Here is a 24,011-nt window from a genome sequence, read left to right as displayed (position 1 = left end):
GCATTAGAAAGCTTACATGAATGAATGAGTGGACAGAAGTGGACAGAGATCATCTGAAGCACTTCAAAGGCTTTAAATCAGCACATTTCTCTTTATTCTTTATCAACTCTGTTAGTTTCTCTCAGTTTTCTGTGGAATGAAGCTAACAGCAGGCTAATAAGATGCTGACCAATAGGTTTATATTAAAGGTTGTAAGTTGTATATGAAAAAGTGCTTTGGCTCAGCAGGGATCAGCTTACAGGTAGAATACAGCTGCTGGATGGGATTAGCATGTCATAGCTACCAAACTGCTAACTGGGTAATTTCAGGCCATCTATGGATCATTTTTGCTAACTGATTATTCAGCTTAGGCTCACAGGGCTGGAGTCTGTGCCCTAGCTGTCATAGGGCAAGAGGCGTGGTCCACCTGCACAGGTGAGCAGTCCATCACAGGGCCAACAGAGAGAGACAGAGAAGCACTCTCTCACATCCACACCTACAGCCAATTTAGAAGCACCAGTGAACCTAAGCAGCATTTCATTGGACTGTGGGAGAACATCCAACCTCCACAGAAAGGCCAACAAGCTTCAACCTACAACCTTCTTGCTTTAAGGCACTAGTGCTAACCACTTTTCCCCATTTCAGCTCAAATCCTGCATCTTCCTGTTTCTGACTCCAGGCCAGCTCCACTAACACTTTCTCATCAGACACTGCCACCTAGTGGAGGAAGTCTTAGTTCAATTTGAAGCTTCAGATGTATAGTTCCTTTACAAAGAGGTGGAGGTGGTGGGGCCACAGCACCATCATCACTGAGTGCCATAGGACACTTAACCTTTGTTTCCATATGCTGGGAACATCCTGTTGTTTCCAAGGAGGACTGGAAAATGTGTGAAAACCTCCCAGTCAGTTCCTCAAAGCACACTTCAATCATTTCCCTCCCACAGCATCAGGACCAGGGCTTTTTCTCTCTTTGGTCCCACTAAGAGATTTCCACACAAACACATCATCAGTGGGACTCTCACAGCTACCAGCCCTTTGCTACAATCACAAAGCTCTTCATTGAAATCAATGATATCAAAGCTGGAATCAAATGAGTCCAAGTCTTCTGCTGATTCAGCATCACATTCATCTTTGCTCCTTGTTCTGCATCCCCACCATGGACTTCATTCCTTTCCAAGCCAGCCTTGAGTGTCCTTTATTCAGCTCATCCTCTGCTTTACTTTTACACCTGATTTTAGCTGCTTTATCTCTCTTTCAGCAAGTTTCTGTGCCTCAGTGTTTTTCTTCTCTCCCTCATAACAAGACAGCTTCTTCTGCCTGAGAACATGTTGGAGTGATTTACTAATCCAGGGCTGCTTATTGGGGAAAATACTTCCTTTTTCCAAGGTAATCCCCATTTTTCCCAGAAAGAAATGTAAGTAGAAATCGATGATCTAAGTGAGAACATGAGCCTTTAAAAAGTCCCAGTGGGTGCAGTCAAAGCAGTCCCTCAGTCCCAGTATAGAGTCTTTGGTCCAGACTGGAACAACTGTGTGCCCAGTTTGAGCTCTCTTCAGTCCTGTGACCTGATAAACCCAGAGGGGCCATCACATCACATTTAGAAGCTCCCCTAATGGAGCCACAACACATGTCCAATACTTAGTCTTGTTGGACCAACTGGAAGAAATGATTCAAGGACTTAGTCACAGAACAGAGATTCAAATCTCCAAAATCCAACTGGCTGCATCAGGACATATAGTCTGAAACTCTGCACAGTTTCCTGTTTGAAGCTGCTTCCTGTTGGCTTCAGCTGTTTGGAGTTTCCATTTTCTAAACTTCTACATTCTGAACCTTCTTCAGCTCTGAACAGATGATGAAACACTGAATGATTTCAAGCTCACACTTTGTCTAATAAACTTACATCTTTCATTCTTTATACAGATTGAGTTTCTGTGGTTTGTCAAAGATCAGCTGTGATTATCTGGCAGCAGCACTGAAGTCCAACCCCTCCCATCTGATAGAGCTGGAGCTGTTGAGAAACAACCTGGATGTTCCAGATGTGAAGCAGCTGTCTGATCTTCAGCAGAGTCCAGACTACAGACTGGAGACTCTGAGGTCAGTAGAGTGATGGAGTGAGTGGGTGGTGCTGTCAGCAGTATTGTACTAAACACAGTCAGTATGAAACAAAGATCCAGTGTTTCCTGTAAAGCTGCAGCTTCTCAGTGAAGCTGTGAGAGGAGAATGGTGACAGGCTTCAGGATTGGACACAAACACTTCCTGTTTCTTACCTTTATGGTCACCATAGTAACGGCTGACACGCTCTGTCAATCAGCAGCCAATCAGCTCTCTGAACAAAGCAGCACGCAGACCAATGACTGCATTCATTTCCAAGTTTAAAGCAGTGAAGAACACAGTCTGTAGGTGAGGAAGAATTTAGTGAGAGCAGATGTTTGGATGGAATTCCTCCAGTTAACAGCTGGAACCGTCCATCTGGATTGTTGGGCTTGTTGTTGGGGTTCCTACAGAGCTCAGAGTGGAAACACCAAGGTTCTTCTAATAAATGAAAGTCCAAACTCAAACTAGGAGGGAAAAACATTTTCATCAACTTCAATAAAAATCCAAAGATTAGAAAAAGTGAAGCAACAATGAGTCCTAGTACAGTCCCAGCACTGAAGTCCCTGCTGCTCTTTATACTGGATGTGCTGCATCACTGACTGACAGCTGATGAAGAGTCTCTGGAAACACTCGTTTATCTCCTCTGCTCTTCCTTCTTCTCTCTGCAGGTGGAGGTGATGATGGTAAACAGGACGGTGTGTGTGCTGAGAGAGGAGGAGCTGTGTCCTGATGATCCAGAGAGGTTGAAGCAGCAGCAGCTTGTGTGTAGAGATGCTCTGACTGGGCCATGTTACTGGGAGGTGGAGAGGAGAGCTTCATCCAGCAGTTACTGACAGAGGAATGAGAAGAAGTGCAGATGACTGTCAGTGCTGCAGAGTGAACTGCTCTGAGAGCAGCTCCACTGTCAGACACAATGTAGAGTCCAGCATCATCCCTGTGTGTCCCTCTGGATCTGACAGAGGATCATCAGTGTATCTGGACTGCTCTGCTGCTGCTCTGTCCTTCTACAGTCTCTGCACAGTCTCTGTCTGACTCTGGCTTCAGACCCTCCTGGATCAAACTCACCTGGAAAGACTTTCAAACATCACTCAATAGATTTGAATACAGAATATATTTGATATATACTGTAGATGTACTGTAGAGTTGCAGTTTGTCACTTGTAAATACAGTCTGTGAGCAGCTATGAGCTGAAAGATCTTTCTAGAAACACGAAATGTTTTCACTCTTCTGTTGCTTTTTCATATATTTCCACAACATTAATATTGATCCCACCTGTCTCACCTGTTTCATGCTTTTATACATAATAACAGGACACGTGTGATCTGAGCACTGCTGTGGTTGCTGTGCTGCACGTCTTCATTTAGATAACAGAGACATCTAGTGGTTCAGAGGGAGAACTGCAGGAGGTGGAGCTGTGTTTTAGCATGGAAAACTTTTTATCTTTTAGGTGCAGATACAAATATGACAAGTATCAGTGTAAGATACAAAAGGTCAAATCAGTTAGCAGAGGGAACAGTGATCACACAGCAATGTAAGAATAGAAACATAACAGTGAATCTGGACATGTATACAGATGGAAGCAAACAAACAGGATGTAACACTACATTAAAGCTACAAATGGGAAGAAAACAAAGCCAAAGGAAAATATATTTGATCTCAGGAATCCAAATCAGATGCTTTAGAGCAGGGGTCGGCAACCCAGGAGGAGGAGAGACCCGAGGCGGCTGCCGGTCCGAGTGTCAGGTGAACTGAACTTCAGGTAAGAAGTTATGACCTGCAGTCTATCTGGGTCAGATATAAATCAAATTTAGGTGGAGTTTATTTTCCTTGTGCTGACTTTTTACAGTCAGTTACAATAACTCGTACTGCGTACTAGCTAGCATGACGGAGTTTCTATACAGCTGGGTGGGTGCTATGATGTTACTGATAGTGAACTTTATTTAAGTAGAGTTGCCAACTGTCCCATAAAAAACAGAATCGTCTCGTATTCAGAGAAAATATTACACGTTTCGTGTTGAGCTGAGAAGGAACGCAGTTTGTCCCGGACTTCAGCTAGAATGGAAAAGACACAAAGCTGGATTTATTCTATGTATTTACTCTGTTATTCTCTCCCCTCCCTCTCCTGTTGCCAGTGTTCGGAAGGTTACTTTTAAAATGTATTCCATTACATTCCATTACAGAATACAGAATGCCCCGAAACATATTCCGTTACGTTACTCAACGAGAGTCATCAGAGCTGAGCACTGATGGAGAAACAGGTTTACCTTTTAGGTGACATGAATGAGTTGAAGGGAAGTTATGAACTGTTTCTGAGAGACAAATAACACCAGGATCCTTTTCTAAGTAGCTGACAGCTGGTAACTGTGCAGGGGCGGGTCTAGCAAAGTTTTGCCAGGGGGGCAGGTAGGGCATTAACAGGGAGAGGGGGGCACAAAGAAATACTTTCTTATTCTCATTTAAAATCTCTCGCTTTTAATAAATAATTATCTGAATCTTACAACCAAAGTTTTCATCTGATGTAAAATGTATAGCAATCATACATCAACCAACAAGACTGTACATCACTGTCACAACAGTGTTTGTTTTCATTCAAAGGGTTTATGGCTTTAATACATGGGGGGCCGGTCTCTAGTCAAAATTCCTGGGCTGATTTTTTTGTCCCAGTCCAGCCCTGGGCACGACACGCAGTGAAGTAATCTGGGAAGGTGCATTAAAAAATAAATGGCTGGGCCAGCGGTGCACATCACAAATCAGCTCACATAGACACATTAGTTGTGCCTCTTCTTTTTTTTTGTGATCAACATTTTATTGATTCAAAACGGGGTTGGGGGGGGTACAGACATATACAGCACAACTGTAAACTGCAGTAGCAAAGCAAACATTAGTCACAAGGCATAGGGACAGCAAAGAAAAAACACAAAAACACAAAGTTAAAACCAATTATTGCCTCTTCCAGGCGATAACACTGGATGAGAAGATTTCCCAATTGTGCCTCTTCTTAATGACAGTATCTTAGCTAACAACCCCAACTACCAGATTCAACTTGTAATTGGCTAAAATAACTTAGCCTACCGGTGAGAGGGACGTTGCTAGCTGTCAGTTTTTTCAAGCAATGTTGAAATTTCCACATTCAGACACTTCAAAGGCTTCAGGAGCATCAGCACCACGTAAATACTCGGATACATCCGGATACTCGAGACAGAATTCACAATGTGTTTTTGGGACTTTCAGGTGTTTGGACCAATGTTTTCTTTTCTGATCAAACCAGAAAGCTTCAATGAGCAGCTGGATTTGTGTTGCATTAACTGGCTGGACAAAGAGGACATCAAAATGCAGCTGATTGAACTGAAAAGCTCGACTCTGTGGGGTCAAAGTTTGCAGAACTACAGACGCAGCTGGAATCCACAGCTGTGCGTGTTCATGGAGCTGCATTTCCACCTGCTGGACATCACTACCTGACAGGTTTAACTGTCTTCAGAACATTGCAGAGGCCTTATTGACAGTATTTGGCTCTACATATCTGTGTGAGCAGATTTTCTCTCACATGAAGAGAGTCCTCAGGTCTGAATGCTGGACACTTGGAGACCTGTGTCTCTGAGTGGGAGACCAGAGATCACATTAACATGTGTGTCCCTGTATTAACAAACATGCCATATTGGCCCAGTTTATTTTTCTTATCATTGTTGTGAGGAGACCATAAATAGCATTTGTATTTTCTGTTGTACAGTTCATTTGCTGTTATGGATAAAAAGTCTTTTTTTGTTTCAAAGTAGCTGATAACTATTCGCTGATAGCTGCCAACATCTGCGCACAAATATAATCCTATAAAGTGGTTCTATATAGTGTGTAATTTATTGCTAATGCAATCATATGGCACATTGACTTCTGAGGAAATTTTAGATGCACTCATCATCAGAAAGGTTGCCGATCTAAACCAGGAGGTTTAGAGTATCATAGAGTTTTTGTGGTTTATTTTCTTTAAGTCATTTCACAGATTTTCTCTATAATTTCAATTCCTTGAATAAAACAACAAACTTAGGGGATGATTTTGTAATCCGACTTTATGTATGAAAGATTTGACTAAACATAAAACAATCTTCCAACTCAGTCGACATTCTTATCTTGTGAAATCAAACCAAATGTTCTGTTGTTTCTAAATCAGGGATTGATGAAATCTTTGGTTTCATCCATTTATGAACATGTTCTCATTCATATTAAATCGTAGTCTAAGTCATTCTTTAGAGGGATAAATGTCATTCATTATCTTCAAATGTGTTTCTGTTGTTTTGGGGGGAAGTTTGAAGTCCATTGTTCAAAGTCTGTTAATGAAACTTTATGAAGTTTATGTAGGATGTTTTTCCTGTTTTGTATTTGTTTGAATTATTATGTATTTTTGACTCTTTCTGCCATGATGCCAGGTCTCTCTTGAAAACAACATTTTTAATCTCAATTAAATTTTCACCTGGAGAAATAAAGGATGATAATAATAATTTTGTCTTCAGGGAATCATTTCTCTGTAAAACAGCTTCTTCTGAAACTCTTGTTACATTTCTTGTTTATTGTTTGCTGGTTTTAGAAAAATGTCATCGTCTCTGTGTGACCTTAAACACTACATGTGGTGTCAGCTATAATACGAGCTCTAGAGTCTAATAACGATGCTTTTATTATTGTCTGGTATCCAACCTAACCCTGGGCCTCTGGCTGAATGTGAAACACCAGCAGATGTTAAAAACTGTCTGGGTTACACATGCATCACGTCGTGTGCTTCCTGACATGGATCTGATTGGAATCTGGGCCTGTTCAACCGGTGCTGGTATCATTGTTGTTTCTGAGACTTTCCAAATCTTTACTGGATAAAAACTTAGCAACTGATGGATTTAACATTTAGCACTCAGACTGTCCCAGAAAAGGCGGAGGTCTGGAAGTTTATGTGAAGGTCTGTCTTGCTGCTCAAGTCTTGTTCTCTCGATCTGCACCTCAGCCATTTGAAATCTTGGCCTTAACTATTGATCTGTTTGGAAATCAGACTGTTGTTGGCTGCTATCAGCCTCCATCTGCTTCCCCCAGCACATCACCGTCTCTGGTTCAACTTTTATCTGAACTGCATTTTAATGACGTCTTTCAGATGGATGATTTTCATTGGGACTGGCTTTCTTCTGTGTCTGATGATTTTAAGGCACGCTGCTTGTTTTTAAAACTGACTCAAATTATTTAAAGCCTCACACGCCTTGATCCTAAACACCCAGATAAATCTGCTCTTATTGACCTTTTTTAACTAATATGCTGCGTAAGTTTTCCACATCTGCAGTTTTTGCCAACGACCTGAGTGATCACTGCATAGTTGGTGCTGTGAGAAACACTAAAATCTCACGCTCCGAGCCCCACATCAGTTTGAACTGGGGTCGTATTAAACAGGCTGACAATGGCAGTTTGGGAATATTTACAGGAGAGTTGTGTCTACTTTGTGGACAGACACGCCCCTTTTTGCCAGGTCAGGGTGAAAGGTCGGGACAGGCCTGGTTTGGTTCAGTACCGGCCGATCTCCTACATGAGAGAAACCAGGCCTGGGCAGGAAGTCTGGCTCTGATGCTGATTGGCTACGTTTTCATTAGCTGTGTAATCGGATTACTGCCTCCATCATCAAGATCCAATGTAACTATTTTTTACTTTAACGACTGACAGTCCAAACGACCGTAGGAGGTTTTGGCAAACTATAAAGTGTCTCTGCCAGCTGTGACTCCTCAGAGCTACCTCCTCACTTAAATATCAACTCCACTCCTGTGTCAGACAAAACTGAAATGTTGCTTTAACAAACACTTTGTTGCTTCTTGTTCTTTGTTCAGCACAGTATCTGATGGTAAACCTCTTGCACACAACTCTGCTCGTAGTTCCTGGTTACTGATACCTTTTCCTTCACACCTGTCACAGTAGAAGAGGTTTCTAAGGCTTTGAATAGCCACAACACCAGAAACTCGGCCCGTCCTCACAATCGTTCTCCTTCCTTCTTGCACTTAGATGCAAATATCATAGCTGAGCCAGTGTCTTATATTTTGAATCTTTCTCTACAACAGAAGGCTTTACCACAGATGTGGAAGTGTGCCTCTGTACTCCTCCACTGAAAGCTGGTGATTCTTCAACAGTTAATAATTACAGGCCAATTTCCAAACTCTGTGTCTTATCTAAGGTTCTTCAAAGGCTGGTAAATAATCAACTTCAAAGTTACCTGGATGAAAATATGATTTTATCTCCCTTCCAGTCTGGTTTTAGGAAACTGCACAGTACTGGAACTGCTTCGATAAAAGTTCTCAAAGACATCTATGAAGCGCTGGATGCAAAGAACTACTGTGCAGCTCTTTTTATTGATCTATCAAAAGCCTTTGACACTGTTGACCACAACAAAAAATCTTCTGGCACAACTTCACCTACTTCCAAGTTGCGTGGAGAGGATGAGGATCTAACAGCACAGGAACTCCAGCAACACTCAGTAGCAGCTGCTCCCAGTCCCTTGGTTTATGAGCTGAGCTGCTGACCACAGCATTTTATGTCATAGATTACTGGAAATAGGCCTTTCAGACCGAGCAGCTGGCTGCTTCTCTAATGTTCTTTTGGACATCAGCAGTGCGTTCAGCTCAATGGTCTCTCTTCCAGCTTTTTAAATGTCACTAAACGAGTGCACAGGGTTCTGTCCTGGTCTACTTATGACAACGGTGTGGCACAAAATCTAGATGCATCTGTTCATTTTATACCATCAACATACTTTTCAAATTACAGCAGCTGTTGATAGTATTCAGTCTCAGCTGGCTCAGACTGGCTTTAAATGTAGAAAAAAAACAAAGTCATGTTGTTCACAAACAGAAAGAGGGTCCGGCTTTATTTCCTTCTCCTGTATCTGCTCAAAGTATTTCTATTGAAACTGTGGCCTCGTACACATACCTCGGTATTGTGATTGATGACAGTCGTTCCTATAAGCCACACATTGAACATCTAATAAAGACACTGAGGCTGAAGTTGGGCTTCTCTTCCAGGAACAGATCATGTTTCACAGGAAAAAGCTTGTTGCTGCCACCTTTTTTTTTTACCTGCCCTGGATTACAGTGACATGATTTATATGAATGACTCTGCTCGCTCTCTTCATCTGTTGGATTTTGTCCATCATGGGGCATTAAGATTTATAACTGTCTGTAAACCTTTAACACACCACTGTACTCTGTGTTCTCTGGTTAACTGGTCCTCATTGGTCTTACACAGGATGGTCCATTAGTATCATTTTATCTATAAATCTGTTTCTGGTTTACTGCCTCCTATTTATCAGAGTACATGTTAGGCAAACAGTTTAGTCATAGCCTGCAGTCTCAGGACATCATTACATTCACTGTTCCATCAGTTCATGCAGAGCTTGGGAAGAAGGCGTTCTCCTTTTCTGCTCTGTCTTCATGGAAAACATAACCGAAGGATTTAAGGCTCTCAGTTGATTTCACTTGCAGACTTCAAAAGACGTACACATGTTTTTGTGAAACCATCTCTGGGAACTTGTTCTCATTTTTAATGTGACTGAGTACATTACACAAACATTTCTTTTATTGTTGTAATTTTAATATGTTTGTCTGGAACAGGTCTCTCTTGTAAATGAGACATTGAGTCTCAATGAGCCGACCTGTATAAATAAAGCTTCAATTACAAAGTCCTTTGTTTAAAAGTTCCTTCAGCTGCCAGTGGGACGTGCTGTGGCTCTATCGGTTGCTGAGCCTTTATATTGTTAGTTAGAAACTACAAATATAATGGCTCACTGTATTTCAGAGTCAGAGAAACTTTATAAATCCAGGAGGGAAACTGAGTTGTCATAGCAGCAAATATACAAGAAACAACAAGCACTCATATAAAGTGAGCGTAGAAACAGAGTTATGATGGATAAATATTCAGATAAATAGAGAAATAGAGAAATATAGGTATAAATATACATACCAGTATAAAAGGATAAGTATGTGTGCAAATATATTGTGGTGTACAAAGTGACAGGCTGCATTGAGGTGTGATTATTTCTGTTCCACATGTGTGGATCTGACCCAAGTGGATGAATTGAAGAGTCTGAAGGCAGCAGAAGGAACGATCTCCTGTAACGTTCCCTCAGACAGCGGGGTTGAAGGAACCTGTTGCTGAAACTGCTGTGCAGATTGTCCAGTGTATCATGGAGGGTGAGAGTCATTGTCCATGATTGACAGCAGTGTGTCACAGATTACCTCCTCCAGGTGGTCCATTTACCATCTGAGCCTTTGTAGAAAGTAAAGCTGGCTCAGACCCTTTTTGTAGGCAGCGTCCATGTTGGTAGACCACTCCACCTTGTGATCCAGATGAACTCTCAGATACTTAAAGGATGTGACTATTTCAACATCATTCCCACCAGTGCAGACAGAGGAGGGATCTGTTTCTGCCAAAGTCCACCACCAGCACCTTTGTTTTGGCCACATTCAGTTTCAGGTGATTCTCCTCACACCACCTCACGAACCGACCAGTCCTCTGTATTCCTCTTCCCTTCCCATTCCCTCTTTAATCCAGGATCTCAAACAGTTTGTTATGTTCTCTCTTATAACTTAACTGGTAAAGTAACAACACCTGTTTGGTTGTTAGTAACTTACTTTATTAACCATGTTGTGGAAAGGCACAGGCATATCAATGCGCACATACACCACACTTGGTGTTCTCTACTTTACCACAAAATATAAACTGATTTTACTAAATACATAACAGTTCCTCCCATCCAGCTTTGATGAACACATTAAGTATCAAACAATCGAGATATTTTCAGGTAAATGCCGTAACCCAATAATTGTACTTGTAGTGAGGTTTATTTCTCCACTCCCATCACACTCAGTAACACAGCAACTTTCCTCTCATCCTCTGTTTTGTTAGCCAGACAATATTGTTCAGCTTTCTCCACATATATTGTTCAATCCTCTGTGCCGTTATCAAAAACCTCCATTTGTCCAACGCCTCCTAACATTTTCTCAGTATTTTCATAAGTATCCTTCACTTAAAAGAACTGATGTTACTCACGTCCTCTCTGCAGCGCACTAGCCAGGTGAGTGAGTTAGCATCCACACGGATGATTAGTTGTTTTTGCTGTAACCTTTTTCGTGTCTTTTGGCCACTTTCACAAGGATTTCCCCCACCTGTCGTCCAGTGCACATCGGAGATCCGTTTTAATCCTCGTCACCAGTCTGTTATGTTCTCTCTTATAACTTCACTGGTAAAGTAACAACACCTGTTTGGTTGTTAGTAACTTACTTTATTAACCATGTTGTGGAAAGGCACGGGCATATCAATGCGCACAAACACCACACTTTGTGTTCTCTACTTTACACAGAAAGTAGTACCACAAAAATATAAACTGATTTTACTAAGTACATAACAGTTTATTTTTAAGGAGGTCAAAGTCAACAGTTTTCAGTCCATTTTTAGTGTATTGGATCAAATGTTTCTTTTTCTTGTAGTGAGGTTTATTTCTCCAGATAAAATTAAAGTTTATTTGATTAATAGCTTTTGTTCATTTATCTGGAATGACATTAGTCTGCTTTGGATTGATACATCTTGGTAAACTTTCCATTTTTGTTAGATAAATTCTCCCTAAATTGATAAATTGCTCTAAAGCTGTCATGTTGTGCTGTGTGCAGGCAGGCAGAAGTGGTGGATCCAAAATGCAGGACTCTTGGAGACGGGATTTAAACTGAAAATGCAGCTTTATTGCTGGACAAACTCCTCATAAAATAAAACTCGCAAAAACAAGACACTGAGGACCGGACATAACAAACACAGCAAGTTGAGGGGACGACGCGACAGAGAGCACAGGAAAACACAGGACCTATATACACAGGGAATAATCAGGGAAAGAGAAACAGGAGGGAGACACAGCTGGGAGGGTTTGGGCTAACGAGACACGGGGAGCAAAGCGAGACACACTGACATGAGACAACCCTTCACAATAAAACAGGAAACAAGAAACAGACGCAGACTTGACACTGAACCTATACTAAACACGAGACACAACCTAAGAACTAATCCCTCACTAAGAATAACAGAAACATAGAATACCAATAAACAAAGCATAACAAAAGCATCGGGATACAAACCATAATGCAAAGTAATATAAGAACTGAAAATGCTGGGTCAAAATGACCCAGAACCGTGACAAAAGCCCAGAGTTCAGTTTGGTCTTGAATTCTTTTAGTTTCTTCTCCACGTTCAACAACCGATTTACTTTTTGGTCCTTTGTCAGATGAATTTCCAAATATCTTATTTCTGATTTAACAGGAATGTTACAGAAATCTTTTGTGTGTGTGTGTGTGTGAGAAAGTGCGAGAGGTTTTGTCTTGATTGAAATCGAGTAGTTAATAGTCAGTAAGTTACTGGCTGCTACTGTATGGGATTAGAACGATGCCACCTTATCCCATAGTCCAGCCAATGATGTGATTCACATTCGTATATACGCAGCTAATCAACATGGTTGACAGGCTATGACAGCGTCCTTATATGCCAACATCGGTGTTTTAGCTAGCAACTGGACTGACTGTGATCAGACTGTGACGATTGTTCTTGAGCAGATCTACAGGTCAGCTGTTCCACATCATGTTTCTAGGATGGAGCCGTTTGGAATAATGCCGCCCTCTGCTGGACAGATATCGTGTTGTCCCTGAGTCCTTCTGATCCTCAGCACTTTCTATCAGGAGACAACGCACCCAGGTCCCATTTGACGTTGTTCACTTGATGTTCTGAAGCCCAGTATGGACCTTAACACGGGCTCCATTTGGACATATTAGATTAACTGTTTTTTAAGACCAGTTTCTTAAATTACACGACGGTGTGATTTTTATTTTGTGCTTTTAGTGCAGAGAGAGTCTCTGTGGAGGTTGGATGTTCTCCCCGTGTTTGTGTGGGTCCTCTCAGGGGACTCTGGCTTCCTCCCACAGCTCACAGACATTCACGTAGTGGGGTTAGGTTAACTGGTGAATAAGTGTGAGCGTGAACGGTCGTCTGTCTCCTCACCCTGTGTTAGCTGGGATCCACTCCAGCTCGTACATGCCCGTCAGGCACCATCCTCATACCTGTTCTGGTAAATCCAGTCCTGGAAGACACAGCTCACCTGGAATCTGTGTTCATGTTATAAAATGTTACATTTCATTAGAAGTTGGTTGTATTCCAGTTTTATGTTGCAGTTTTCACTTTTGAAAGGGAAGGTTAGTCCAGCTCAGTCAGATGCTGAATGCTCTCTTTCAGTACGTTGTTGTATTAAACGATGACTCAGCAGACGACACATTGTAGCCATGTTAAAAATCATGCAACAGACCCTTGGTCACGATGTCATTGTGGGGATGTCTAAAGACTGGGTTCCTTCTAATAACCGTAACAAGTGTTTATGGCGCTCCTTGTGATGCTGGGTAAAAGTTCAGCCTCTGAAGACCTCGACGTGTTTGAAGTTATCGACAGGGTGCAAGGTCCACTTCAAAGGTGTTCTATGTTCTATGTTGGTCAGGTTAATCAAAATGGAAACTGTTGAACGTTTCAGAAGTTTACACATTAACCAACATGGTCCAGCACTAAACATCGTAAAGCCTTTAGTTTTTGGAGAGAGGATGCTGCCGTCAAATTCAAAATGGGCTAATATTTTTCTTTAAATGTTTCATTTTCTCACTTTATTTAAAATACTGGCTCATTAGTAAAATGAAAAACAGCCAGCGTTGATGTTTAAGACAAGTGAGGTAACAGAAATACTATATATTGCAGTGGTCACCATGGCAACATCAATGTCGGTTGCTACGTATTGTATTGATCCTGATCAGTGAGCCTCATATCAGGATATGCTGTTGTTTGTATTTGTTTTCATTGTTACCATTTTTGTGTCTTTTTTTAACAAACTACTTTTATCTTGCCATCGTTTGTCAGAGAGTCAAACTAAATTTGGTTCATCTTTCTACAATAAAAACATATCATCATCTTAATTATTGTATGTGCAGAGTTGTAGTTACTCACAGTGACCACTGGAGGCATGTGATCCTGATAGTTTCCCTGGAACCGTCCAGTTCATCCACATTAATGAAGCTGTTGGTGATTAACGCTCATCTGTACAACTTTAACAACAATATTAAACATTTAATCGCTCTACAAACAGTTTGTCTGATGTATAAACTGTGTCTTAAAGGATCAAAGTAAATGTCACATTGAAAGCAGATTTCACTGTAATGTACTCTGTTTGAAATATTCCAAATATAATCTGGCTTGGTAATGATTTACTCATATATTGTCCACGCAGACTAAAGCAGTAGGAGATGAGATGGAAAACAATTAGAAGAATCTTTACTCTTTAATGTCACAAATTCCTGTTCCTCTTTGTATGTAACATAACAACATACATGATACAGCTGCAGCAACTGAGGCAAGGAGAGAGGCAGCAACAAGAAAACTGGAAGAAGGAGACCAACAACACCACCTGTGGAAATCTTTCCCCAATCAAGCGTCATCATATCAGCATTTCATCAAAAGCACACATGCTCTGACCTGACAATGCAGAGGTGTGGCAAAATCATTGAAATCATTTATTAAACAAATGAGTGCATCAAAAATAAGAGTGGAGCTGCAATGAAAGAGAAGTGAACTTTCTTCAGTTAACACAAAGTTTTCCCTAACAGGTGACATTTAATTAAAGTGACTTTATTACCACACACACATTCAGAGGCAGTCTACAGGAGCAGAGCTGCAGCTATTCAGCAAATGTCTCCCTGCAATCCTCACTGCAATACCTACATTTGAAAATGAAACCACCTCTACTGTTCACACATGAAAAGTCGTGTGAAGAACCAGTTTTCCTCAGATCTCTGTTTTAGTAACTCTGAAGTCTGAACTTTTGATGTTTGCATTCTGTTTGTACTGATAACTGTCAGTGGATGATTTTGATCCCAAAGAAATCTTTAACACACATGTAGTGATGGGACGTGTGCACTGAAACAATGGTTAGGAAACAGAAATCGCCTGAGAATCTGCTCATGTTTAAGATTTCTTCTTTACAAACATATTCTATGGCTGTTCCCACTATGACCAGTGATACAAAGCATGGAAAATGGGGATTAGTTCATTCAGACAAATACACTTTTTAAAATGTAAAAATAAAGAAAAGAATAAATAAAATAAAAAGCCAAAGAAATAAAAAATAAGGGTCTGAGGCGTCTGTCTCACTGTATCCATGGCAACAATTGACTTTCTGTTCCTACATATCAGAACCACATCTTTGAAATCAAAAACATTTAAGATTCAAATTCAACCACAGATGTGTTCAATTAAATATTCAATGAAGCAGTGCAATGTTTTTATCACTATCCAAATTTGAACTCTAAGTAGAAGATTGAAAATAGCAACACACACACACACACACACACACACACAATATGCAGACATGATTTAGGTGATGATAATATAACGACTGCACATACCCGTGGGATGATTCATGTCCTTTTTCTTACTCTATGCAATGATGAACTTCTTGCTTCAGGACCTTCTTGATTAATTTGTTTTCTAATCCACAGTTTTCTACCTGATCTGTGTGTTTGAAGTAAAATGTGTTACTTCAAATGTAAAAGTTAAACAGACAGAAAGCATCAACGTGGACTTCAATCAATGTTTTGTGTTCATACAGGTCAGCTGTTGCACACAGAGCTCCTGGATTTACACTGTGCCCTGGTTCCTGTGTTTCTGTATGTAGTTTAGTCTAAAGTGGATCCTCCTCATGTACAGACTGAATTATCTGTTCAACAATCAGCATTTCTGATTCATGGATTTCATTTGTTTTTACTTGCTAGTTTTGACTGAGATTTCAACATATCTGTGGTGGCATCTGTTCAGTGTTATGGAAGTTTTACAGCACTAATCTCACTTCACTCTGTAACATAACAGTGAACAATATTACTATTAGAAAGATTATTAGAGAAGCCACAATCAGATGATCCCCTATGAGGTGTCCTTGGTTATAGTGTGAAGTCATCTGAGGGGAGAGAGAAGAAAGAAACACTTCAGTGTTAATGAAAAAGTCATCAGTCTTCTTATGGGAAGAAACCTCCACCAGACCAAGACAGGTAACCATCCAACACGTTCTCATCCCAAAACCTAACATACCGATGCCATGTGACAAATCGATGCTATGTGACTATTAAATTCCCTTCTTTTGAATTCTTTTGGCGACAGAGAAAGACTTCCGACTCAGAGTGGTCAAGTTCAAAAAATTATCTTTATTGTACATTTCCGGAAACAGAGACCTGTACCCACTAACACACGCTCAGGTCTGAAAGCATTAGAAGCCAGAATGGGTATACATAGTTCTGCTATAGGTCGCACACAGACACACACAGTTTCCATCAAAACAACTCCTTCTGCTCTGACTAATGTGTGTGTGTGTTACTTAGTTCTGCTTTTTCTGTCTGGTTTCCTGTATTTTATTAACATGCCTCTGCAGCTCTGCACTAAACTTCCTGTTTCTTAACCTCCCCTTACTAAAGCCTCTGTTGCTAGGCGACCGTTTACCCTCTGACCTCTCTCACAGACTTTATTACAAAGTACAAAAAAACAATATAATCAGAAAATAAGCACAAAGAATATATATTTATTTCGTAACAGTCTCCCCCTTTTGAACTCATTTTATGAGTTAACCTAATTAACTGACTCGCTCAATAACTACTGTGAACTAAAAACAGATATAATTAACTTTGTCCTGGTAAAAAGGTCCAACATTACTTTTGTCAATCTATGGAAACGATCTCTACACAGTTAACCTGTTTCCTCTTTTAAACATTTCCTCCTGGTTTCTAAGCACACACTTACAGTTCACTTCATTTGTCCCTTCGCCCCCTTTAACGGGTGGAGCATATCCGGTCTGAACACTGTGTTTGGGCAATTGACATCAAAATCATACAAACTATTACTAAAGCTAATCGTCCCATTACCCTTCATTACTTTGTGCTCACATTATAACCTCTGTCTAACAAGCTTTTAATGTTCTTTTCAATCTAAACAACACATTTTCTGAGAGGTTTCTCTGTGCTCTGTGCTTCTTTTGGGTGCCCCTCCACTTGGTTCCTGGATTCTAACCAACCCCTTCGTGGTTTTGCTGTGGTTCTGGAATCTTCTCCTGTAAAGGACAGAACAGGAAAACACCTCTCTCTGCTACGCCTCAATAATCTATTATGTTCATCAATTCTTCTCTTGATTATTCAAAGTTGGTTCAAAATATCACATTCGGGACTCTCTAATCAAAAGGATTAGCCTAATTATTATTTCTGTGTGTAAGCGTGTTTGCATTCACCCCTAAGCACTCTAAGTCCTTTTCCTACCATATTTCAATCCAGACAGTCACGCTGAACGAAGCTTATGACCTTCACAAGACTGAGTGGCAACTCCTATCAGTGCAATTGCAATGTGTGTATGAAAAATGATTATAAGCGCTTATTCTAGTAAAAGAAATCATAAAGAAAACAAACATTTTCAATCAGTTAAGCTTAAGCATCAAAGCAATTACTTATGCCTAAGTTTTACCGTACCTAAATGATCAAACACACAAAAAGTCACACACTGATCATATAATCCATTGTTTCAAATTAGACCTAAAACTCCTGTGAATACATGAAAAATAATAATTAGAATGTCATGTGTTAAATTTGCTTAGATGAGAGGGTCCAGCAGTAGATCAGATGAATAGAAAAGGATTTGTCTGTGTGTTTCAGTTTGGCTTAGCTGTAGCCTGAGAGTGTGTGTAATTGTTTAGAGAGAAAGGAATTTATGGACACTGGGGGTCTGGTGTCATAAAAGGAGTGAGGAAGCTACAGTTGGGGGTTGCTGATGCTGATGCTTGTACCTTTAATAAAAGTTCATTATTGTTATAACTTGGAAGTAGGTTAAACATTTTTTACTTTAACTTTATTTATTTAACTTTATGCATCAAGCAAAAATTTAATTATATGCAACATTCTCTGACTGGAAGAAATTTGTTTAATATTTAAACCTATTTTCTGCACATTCCAGCACATAAAATAAAATATTTTTTGTGTGTTTACACTCACTCTTTCAAATAGATGCAAGTAAAACACAGCAGAAAATAAATAAAGTCAAAGACTAGCGGTCCTTTTGCTCTATTTTCACCTGTAAAGCAGGAGTAGAGTAGGCGGAGGTTTATCCTGGTGCAGGTGTGCCGCAGCGGTCAGTGGAAGGATACCGCAGTTTCTCTGTGAGTTTCTCATTACGTCGTAGCTACTCGGTGCTTGCTTGGAAGTTTAGGGGTTTTTTCTCCACTGTAAAAAGAAGTTTTCTTCCCACGCACAGCGGACACTAATGTTTTTGTCCCTTTTTACGGAATCAAACTCAAAGTAAGGTCAGTACTTCCACGCTTTAAACGCTGCACGCTCATACTCTCTCCCGCACTCGATATATGATCCATTGTTGATCTGCACACAGCTGTTGTTACGAACGTCACACTTCCTTACGTCACTGTCATGAGACATTCTTGCAAAAAAATCACGGTTTTAGTAACGCAGTAACGCAGCGTTCCTACGGGAAAGTAACGGTAATCTAATTACCGTTTTTGCAATAGTAATCCCTTACTTTACTCGTTACTTGAAAAATGTAATCGGATTACAGTAACGCGTTACAAGTAACCCATTACTGCCCATCTCTGGCTGTGACACGCGTGCCCAGGGTTGCCGACCCCTGCTCTACATGTTTAAAGGTGTCCAGTCCTGAGACACTGGGGGTGGAAACAGCTGTGATGTCATTGGACTGTCACAAAGACAGAAGGGCAAGTGAGCAGCCAAGGAGCCGCTGATGTTTTGGATTCAACAGCATTTGAAAGGTTGACACAGACACATTTGCACATTTCTTTGATTTGGGGCCTTTTTCAGCTTTATTGGACAGAGCAGTGAAGATAAGTGACAGCAAGGCAGAGGGAGAGAGAAAGGGGACGTGGCCCGGGTCAGAATCAAACCAGGCCAGCTGCTCTCCACCTCGAGGCACATGGTCACCTGCTCATCCTAGTGAGCTCCACCAGCAGCCCTTTCACACAGTTTACACTGTCAAACACTGTGTGTGGACCTCAGCTAACAATAGGCTACATTTAAGTCTGGACTACATGCTTTTATATTGAGGCACATTTTTCACTGTTTTTATTCCATCAGCAGCTCAACATCATGAGCAGCTTTGACATAAAGACATCAAACTCAAGCTGACTTTAAACTGGATCTACTTCTAATACAGGGGCTCAAAAACAACTAACATCTTTATTATATATCAGGACAGAAAGTCATTTCATCTCAAATGAAAAACAGCTTTATCTGGAATAATCAGCACTATCAACTGGTTTGGGATCTCCACCAGTTTCATGTCTTTACAGCTTCTCCAACAAAGTTCCTGTAAAATCAGCATTTTTGTCTTTATTGGTTTGATAGTGATTGATTATTCAGTCCCAACCTGCTGTCATCTAAAGAACAAAATGATGTTTCTATGAGTCAAAAAGCTCCAGATGTTGTCGGGTTCACAAAGAAAACAAAGATTAGGAACTTAAACACAAAGCAAAAAAACCAAACCAAAACAGTTCATTAATCCTTACAAGCCATCCAGTGTTACCAAGCTGCTCTTTTTGAAATGGCAGAGGTACAGTGGTGTCTAACAGCACACTGTGGAAGGCAAACATGTTATTGTTGGATGAAACTTCATGAATCCTTTGTAGATTTGAGCTTTTGGAGCCTTTCTTTTCTCTTCAGGTGTACAGATGCTGAGGAGGCAGGTGAAGCAGGTGGAGCTGTTGTAATGCTGGCAGAGGGTGTGTCTTAGTAACTCTGTGAGGTAGAACTGGATCCAACATTGTGGATGTGTTGATGTTGGAGCCATTAAGATTCTCTGGCCACACTGTAGGATTTCTCTTTGATTCACTGCGGGGGCATTTTGGAGTCTGTCAATGAAACTCTTCATATTTGTGTTTGACACCAGTTTATAGAAACAGAGAAATGTGTCATGCTTTTGTTCGGCCTCCACAAATATACACATTTGTTCATTGGTTGGACTTTTTGTAAGGAGACACATTGAAAACCATGTTAATAAGATCTTGTTGTTTCCTGTGGATCCGACACAGAGAGTGGACTTCAGACAGAAACCGTGGAAGAGATTTTAGAGGCCGTGTGTGGCGACAGGAAGTTTCTGTATGTTTGCTGATCTTACATGTGGAAAACAACACGTGATGTTTCTGAAGTTCTACAATGATTGCAGCTGCCGTCATAGGCAACTCTCGCATTTAAGTTCATTTTATTAAAAAGTTAAGTTTGAAACAATAAGTAGTTGAAATATTAAGAAATAATACATAAGAAATAAATAGTAATTCATGTTTGTTGATTAGATTTATATGTTTAAATGTGTTATTTGTGCTAATTGTGCAATTAGATAGGAACCTTTTCTAAAGTTGTGTTGTGGCTAAGAGGGCATTTTTTGGCTGTCACACTCAGCAAGCTAATTAAGAGACGAGCCACGAGGTTTGCACGTCTGCAGAAGGATAAATAAAGAGTGCCTTTTTTAGACCTCCCCACCACGTAAAAATGAAAGTTTATTCCCTTTGAGTGAGGCCAATGAGGTAAATGTTTTATTTATTATCGTTTTACGTAAATGCACAAGTGTTGCGTGGTATTCAAGTGCAATAGCCACAGTGTGAAGTGTAATGTGTACTTTATTGATCATTTTGTTGGAATGTTTCGTTGTTTAAAATGCTTAAGGACTTTAGTAAGAATATTCATTTAAGTTTGTATTTCCTTTTAGTTCTGATGACATTGTATCAGCTGTGGTTGGACATCATTACATGTTAAGACATGTGGAAGAATCCTCTTGTCTGAAATAAATGTCAGTTTAAACACAAAGAATAAGTTGAGCTTCATTAAGAGTCGAGGGGAGTAACAATGATCATTGTTCTGACAGCATTTTGAGTGGGAACAGTTCAAAGTTATTTACTGATTGAAACAAGCTGAATGTTTCTGTGCACGATGAAGAAGAAGATCAGCAGCAGCAGCTCAGCTGATCAATGAATTGACATCTATCAGTCATTTCATGAGATGAAGTCATCAGCAGACATTTGTTCTAACTGTGTGATAAATGTCAGAACGTTAGGGCTCTGCTTTAGTTACTACTTGATGATCATTGGCTCATTGTTGAATCCAGTGGCCCAGTCTGACTGCATGTCTTCTGTGTTATCTCCACTTCCATGTCTGATCTTCTGCTGTATCGTCCAAAATAAACATCTGAATCATTTCCAACACTTCAGCAGATCTTTAGTTTGGGCAGTACAGTACAAAATAACACATATTGTACTATACTGCCCACTTCCTGATCTTATTGGATCTGTGTGTGAGGTTGGTGAAGGAAACACATGTTTACTGAGTGAATCGCTGCCATTAGGAACTAGTTTTTCATATCACAGCCTAGAAATCACACAGAACCATTTCTGCAAGTGAAAAGTCGTAATTGGAGGAAAATAATTGTATCGTTTGTGCGACTGTTGTTTGTAAATGAAGAATTGTCCCAACTACATGTGCTGCTGACCTTTGACCTTTTCTTTAAGTGCACAGAGGCCAGAGGAGTCTGGCCTCTGTGCCAGAGGAGTCTGGCACAGAGGCTCAGTTCTGGATGTTTCGGCAAACATCCAGAACTGAGGCAGTGCTACAGATGTCTTCAAATAAAGTGGTGTATTATCCATGGATACGTTCCATTCCAGTTTAGACCTGCTCGCTGTCAATGGGCTTCATTCCATTTCAGACTGCCGGTGGTCGGCTGTGATCTAAACTCAACATGGCTCCTGTGTTAGAAGAGCCTCTGATTTTAAAATATGCACATTTAATAGTTTCTGTCCAACACTATGGAGCTACCAGCCCAGTATATGTAGCCCACAGTAGATGGAGTTATCAAGCTGGACTGACAAACATCATGACTCATGTAATCCCTACATGTGGACCTTTCACAGATGGATCCAAGTGCAGATTCAACTCTGCATTACATTTGACTTCAGCTGTTACACACTTTCATTTTCTAGCTGTGTCACTTCCTGCTTTTTGGATCAGATAGTTTATCCATGTCCACAAATGTTTGGCTGCATATTTTTATCATCTATATTTTCAGTCTTCATACAGCCGATATTTCATGTGAACTCCAATCTGCCACCTGCCATCACGTTTTCAGGGTTAGTTCAGTGTTGAAATGTAGGACAAACAGCAGCACATGTTCTCTAAATGTTTGCAGTCATTTTAAATGAAGCTGATACTACATGAGACATTTTCCACATTTATTGTCTTTGAACAGAGAATAATAAAGCCATCAAACATATACAGGCTTGTGCAAATACAAACTTCTGTGGTGCATTTGATGACCTGCAGAGGAGAACAAGTCGGGCTTTTCAGCCCTAACACAACCTCTTTGTTCTCAATACTACAAAACCTTAAAAGGCTGATATGCAAGTTTGCATGAATCACTAACACAGTTGTATTTGTTTCTAGTATAGTTATAAATAAGGTGATCAAATATCTGCTGACTGATTAGATCCAGTATCTATTACAGATGAACTGGATATCACAGCATGTTGTTAATCCGTCATATCAAACTAAACAGTGTTGCTGGTGTAAATATCCTCCAATAAAGTCAGATGGGCTGAGGGCTTCTGTTGCCAGGTAACGATGATGTCACGCTGGATCTTCTGATCTTTAGCATCGTAGCGCTCGGAGTCTGATGTTGGCTCATGTGTTGTCATACACCAACATGACGTTCTACTAGTCAAGGCCTCACCTTAACCCACTGATGCTGATCACACAGACCCACTAATAGAACTGTTTTATCAGGGTTTATGCAGCATCACCATTAATGTCACATTTAATCAGAACACATTTACATTACAAGCCCACTACAACCATTATCAACATTTTAAATTACATTATACATCTGCAGTGATTTAAAGCACCACTATTTTAACCTGATTCATTTCTCCACCTTAACAGTTCATTCCTCAAATCAAACAAGATATTTGACCCTCAAAAACCAACAAATAATTTAATATTTATTTTCCAACTTTTACAAGTGAAATCAAACAAGTGTATTTAACAGTGAAAACCAGAGTGGAAGCTGCTCATATAGAGTCCAACCCAGGCTAAAAGTAAGTTGAGTAGACCAGCATCATCAAAGTGTCGGCTCTCTGAACACAGTGCAAGATCGCCATCTGCAGGACAAAACTAGTTTTTCTCGCCCTCCTTGTCAACAGCAAGATGACGTCATCGTACAACAAAACATGCAGATCAGGTGACATGACTGTTTAAGAGGTGGAGTTAAACTGTGGCAGGTAAACATGTGGAGGAGGAGCAACAATTGCAGCATGACGCTGGAACATCATCATTGCATTATACAGTTTCCTCTCTAACTGGATGATGCTGTGAACAAGAACAGCTGTGGAACCATTGGCCATTTCCCATAGTGTAGCTGAGTCAAAACAGCCCAAGTGCTGAGAGGGAAAACATAATGATTTATGTAAAGTCATAACTGGGTGCAGCAGCTGAGCTTTGACCTGTGAGCTGCAGCTTAAGTTTCTTTTATGGTTCAGTGTTTAATGTTTAAACTTTATTGCTGCACACACGCCCACAGTCAGGTTGTATACATATTGAAATGTCATATACAGTGTGGCAGCTGACCTTTGACCTTTAACCTGTGAGCTTCAGACTAATTGCTGGTGTGAGGTGTTTAATACTATTGAAGCTTGCAGACACACCCACATCATCTGATTTGTTCTCAGGGTTGTTCAGTGTGTTGGAGTTGGAGCAGAAACCTGCTGCAGGTTAATTATTGATCAAACAATATCACACAAGGTGCAGCAGCTGACCTTTGACCTGTGAGCTTCAGAC

The 24,011-nt window shown here is 40.4% G+C and overlaps 1 protein-coding gene across 2 annotated transcripts in view; it reads left to right on the top strand.

Annotated features, from left to right (window-relative positions):
- The window catches only part of LOC148105892 (protein NLRC3-like), a 64,872-nt gene that overhangs the window by 20,051 nt on the left and 20,810 nt on the right, over window positions 1–24,011 (top strand). The gene's annotated exons all lie outside the window — the stretch shown is intronic.

This window comes from Neolamprologus brichardi, chromosome 3 (genome assembly GCF_056152115.1).
Source record: "Neolamprologus brichardi isolate AB-2024 chromosome 3, ASM5615211v1, whole genome shotgun sequence".
In the NCBI taxonomy this organism is placed as follows: Eukaryota; Metazoa; Chordata; class Actinopteri; order Cichliformes; family Cichlidae; genus Neolamprologus; species Neolamprologus brichardi.
This window is presented reverse-complemented; position numbering and strand designations above follow the sequence as displayed.